Genomic DNA, 4,867 nt, shown 5'->3' with positions numbered 1-4,867 from the left:
CAAAAAGGAAGAAATCAAAAGTTGAAGAAATAATAATCAGAAATAAGAAGAAGGTATTTTTATGTAGTATATTCATTACTTCTTTTGGTTTTTTTTCCAATGCACTTTTTTTTGTGTGTGTATAACATCCATGTTATTATTGGCAGAAGGCACAAACAAAGGGAGATGTTGCACAAGATGATCATTGCACACAATAGAGAGTGGTAATTCCCTTGTAATTGTCATTAATGTCCAAGTTACGTATTTCAATTATTTAAATTTTTTTAATGATTTGTTGGACTATAATATCTTATCTTAGGTGAATTCAAATTCTATATCGATTAATCTGGGTTTTACAAGCCAATGCAATGATCCCTGATTGAGGTAGTTGTAAGACGTATGTATTTATTTTTGTATACAATACTTTGTGATTATGATTATTGTTGATAAGAAAAACTGAAATTTTGTGTTCGTGTTTGTGTTCACAAGGTTTTGGAATTGACAATGTGAAAGGAGAAACTCATTACAAGAGCAAATTGATCACAAGGTTTTTGGATGAAAACATATTTGATTGTTGTACTCTTCGGTTTGGGATGAAAACATGTTTGATTGTTATACTCTTATATCTGTTGTATTCTTCTTACTGTTAATAATTAGAGTTATTTTGTTGTGGTTTTTATTTTGTGTTAATTTTGTTGGGTGCAATGAGATAGTTGGTATGCTTTTGTTGGCAATGAAGGTCTTTTAGTTGGTTCTCATGTTCTATATTGGCTTTGAAAACAATTTTATGTTTGAAGGATGATGAGTGGTACATGTAATGGATATGGAGTTGTCATATTTTGGGCCATTTTATGATATTGTCCTATGATTTGGAAGCAGGAAATTTTGGTATTTCAAGGATGGTCATTACTTAAATTTTGTTAAGGCAGGTCATGTTTGTTGTTACTATTATGATTACAAACACAGATTTTATGATATTGCAGTCATGTTTGTTACAAATTTACACATTCTGCTCAGATGCCCAGCAGATTTTGTATCATCAGTTGTTGCTACAATCCAATGCCAATAAGTTTGATAACACCTTCTTGAACCACTTCACATTGATACAACAACATCAACGAAATCAACAACATCTGATGTGAGGGGATCAAGTAGATAAATGGCTTCACTCAATGCCTACAGCTGCTTAAGCTTGTGCTTGATTCAATCACAATGCATACATCTGCTTTGAGCAAACACAGCAGGTCACCAATTGAGTCTCCAATGTACACAGATAGGTGTTGATCTTTGTCACTGGCATTGCCCAAAATATCCTTGAAAGCCTCAACTTTGTTCAGGGGTGACTCCATCTTCCTGATAATGTTCCCAGTGGAGATAGATTCATTGTACTCAAATTCATTCGCATGTATGTTCAGAACATTCAAAGAACCTGTTAATAATATAAATCAATACATTAAATTTTAGAACATTAAAAAAAGATTGCAAACTCGTTAACAGAGAAATAAAAGCAACTCTAGAAATCAAGGCATAATTCTTATTGATAATAGCCATATAAATAGATTCCACTTAGAACCATGCTAAGACTAATCCAAAATACACACTCATAGGCTTATTCAAGAAAGAAGCCAATATTCCTTTATCAACTAATGCATCAATTCATTCACTCCAATATTGTTTATAACACAACTCTGTGCAGGGAAGCCACATGTAGACATTCATTTCCCAATTTGCTGGGCAAGTGACAGCAACTAATTAAAAACAAGTAGATCATTTTTTTATTACTAACAACATAAATTTTTGTGCCACCATAGAAATGATTTAGTTTGGTCGATATAGACCTCATCCAAATGCAATATTTGTTTGAGCAAGCCACATACTTACATCTATAAACAAAGGACGAAATTCTCTGATGGTCTCTAAGCAAATCTCCTCAAATTTCATTATAACTTCAATTTGTCGACACAAATTCATGGAATTTATAAGATCATTCAGAGACAAGATTCAAACAACAAACCGATTTTTATAGCAACCACATAAAATACTAGAAAAAGATAAACTTGTAAAGATTGTAGATATATTGGAATGGCCAGGGAAAAAAATCCAAGGAGACTAGAGAAAATAAGAGTAGAACTGTAGAAGTACCTCTTCATCCTGGCTCTTAATATAGTTCTTTAAAAGATTCTTCCACTTGTTAATTTCCATCATGGTGTTTGCAGATAGCTCAGCTGCATTATATGAGGCATCATAAGAACATTTTAATGAAAAGAAAGCAAATAAAAGCTCTCTAGATTGGAGAAACAATGTTGCAAATTGTAGCTTTTATCAGCTCCAAGTGATAGGTTGAAGAAAATAGAATGGATAAGTACAAAAATGCCAGTGATGACCCAAATGTTAGAACCCGATCAAAAGAAGCCAGCAAAAAAAAGCCTCAAATTTTGAAGCACTCACTATTATTAGAGTAGGGAATATCCAAAGCTGACTTCATAATAGCATATAAAAGTGCACCAGTGAAGATAAAATATGATGTGAAGAAAAGTCAGTTTCAAACTCAAAATTGATGAAATATGAACTCTGAAAAGTTGGATATGGTATGTGTGGGATGTGTGGAACTTTCAAAATAAGATAAAATTCAATATTAAATAGTTCCTATGTGAGGTCAACAAACCCTATATTACGTAACTCTCTATAACAAGGTTATTGAAAGCTGGGTACAACTCCATTTGTACAATATGGAAAAATCACAGCGGAAGAAATATATTGAGATAAATAAGTCAAAATATGGCCCCTACATCTAGAAATAACACTAACCAATTTAAAAATATAAATAGAGAAATATACCTGACGCAAAGGCAAACCTGATTAGATCTACACACCAGCAATAAGAAAGTACATGGATATCAACATTAAAATTTTCTTGCTTTGCTTACAATCTTCTGAAAAAAGTCACTACAACCTTCTTGAACACTCAACAGTTCACTAGCCCTTTTTATGTCATCCAAATTCATACCACTCAAAACTCCTGATTCAACAACCCTAGAATGTCCTTTTTTTTTTTCAAAATTAGAAAGATGCTCCAAACTTTTACGCAGACCTTCATAATCAAATGAGCTGGCTAAAAGAAGATGGATTAAAAAAAGTGGTAGTAACTACCAGATAATATTAAATGGTTTGAGGATGTATGTTACCAAGAATTAAATCAGAACTCAGTCACCTTTTTCTGAGGGAAGGATATTCTCTATGCATTGTTCATACTCCTCAGTATACTATCCAGAAAGAGCATTCCAGGAGTTTCTCAAATCTGTGGATGAAATTTGTGCATTCCTGTTCCTTCTTTAAAAACTGGATTAGACTGAATTTAAGGCAAGAAAAAATTCAGACAATGAACATCATAGGCTTAGATCTTGCCCTCTATTCATTGAAAATGATAAATCAAGGGCTGCAACTGATGTTGCCACACCACCCATTCTCCATACTCTTTTATAGGGCAAATCATCATGGCCATAATAACATCTAAAAGAGTAATGCTATATAGAGCAAACCAAATACACAAACCAGCCACATCAAAAGGATTCATGTGAATGAAAAAAGAGGCTCCGATTGGAAATTTTCTCCCACCCTTCCCTCCCCTCTACAACAATAGGAGTAGCGGTTTCCTAGTAGGCCATCCAAGCTACTACGCCATCGTTGTAGAGAGATAAGGGCACGAGAGGTTTTTTAGGGCATCATCATTGCCTCTGTACCTAATTTCAAGGCGAACCGACCCTCTCAGACAAGGGCACTGAGAGGGGAGCAACGGACCAGAGCTGGGAACCGAGAGGAGAGCGATAGCAAGGGATCGGGGCACAGCAGAGAGAAAACAGAGACTGGGATCACTGGTGCAGGAGAGATGAGAGGGTGAGTGGCGGACTGGTGCCAGGAACCGAGAGAGAGGATACCAGATACGAGAAAGAGAGAATATAAGAGAGAGGAAACGGCTTCCGTCATGTGGCTGCCAATCATTCGTGCCGCTAGAGAGAAGAAGCAGTGCCGGAGCCCGGTGGGGCAGGAGAGAGAGGAGGGATAAGCGGCGGGAGGGAGCGCCGGGCTCTGCTCGGCTTAAAATAAGGTATAGAGGGAGCGGCGGCGGCGGGAGCTGGAAAATGAGAGAATTAGGGCACACAAGAGAGAGAGAGAGAGAGAGAGAGTATATCAAACAATTTTAAAAATAAAAAATAAGAAATAAATTCGGAGAGAGAAACAGCCACGTCACCAGCCACGTCAGTTGTGTGGCTGGTTCGTGTGACTGCTTCGCTCCATATAGCATTACTCTAAAACAAAACTTGACAATGGAAAAAAGAGAAGCCATTTGGAATTCGTATATTCACAAAGATCTTTCACTGGAAAGTGGAAAGAGACAGCCAGAACAACAACAACAACACCAACAACAAAGGCCATTGCATAACATAAGAATGGAGGAAGTAAACCCTTGCTATAGCACCAAATATATATATATATATATATAGCAATATATAGGCTAGTTTTATTCATCACAAAAAGAGGACATAATGTGACAATTCGTGATGACTTGAATATTAGGTGGCAAAAATATTACATCATTAATGTACTATTTTTCCATGATGAATTTTTAAATGTTTTGTTTTTAAACACAATTTAATATAATGTCAATAATATTAAAAACATTTTAATTTGGTCATATATCATAGCCCATCACTAAAATATAAGTAATAATGACATCATTTTCACAAATAAATATTGCATCAAATGATGGAGGGAAATATTTGGTGCTAAATCTATAGAATAAATAGAGATGAAAATATTTCTAGTGACGACTTAAATATTGGGTGACAAATATATTATGTTATCGATGTAATATTTTTTATGATAAATC

At 35.1% G+C, this 4,867-nt stretch overlaps 1 pseudogene; it reads right to left on the bottom strand.

Annotated features, from left to right (window-relative positions):
- Positions 1–1,148: 1,148 nt before the first annotated feature.
- On the bottom strand, positions 1,149–4,413 carry LOC120258730 (annotated as a pseudogene).
- Positions 4,414–4,867: the final 454 nt, after the last annotated feature.

The sequence above is a fragment of the Dioscorea cayenensis genome, chromosome 4 (assembly GCF_009730915.1).
Source record: "Dioscorea cayenensis subsp. rotundata cultivar TDr96_F1 chromosome 4, TDr96_F1_v2_PseudoChromosome.rev07_lg8_w22 25.fasta, whole genome shotgun sequence".
Classification (NCBI taxonomy): domain Eukaryota; kingdom Viridiplantae; phylum Streptophyta; class Magnoliopsida; order Dioscoreales; family Dioscoreaceae; genus Dioscorea; species Dioscorea cayenensis.
Note: the sequence above shows the minus strand (reverse complement) of the source record. Positions and strands in the feature narration are given on the sequence as shown.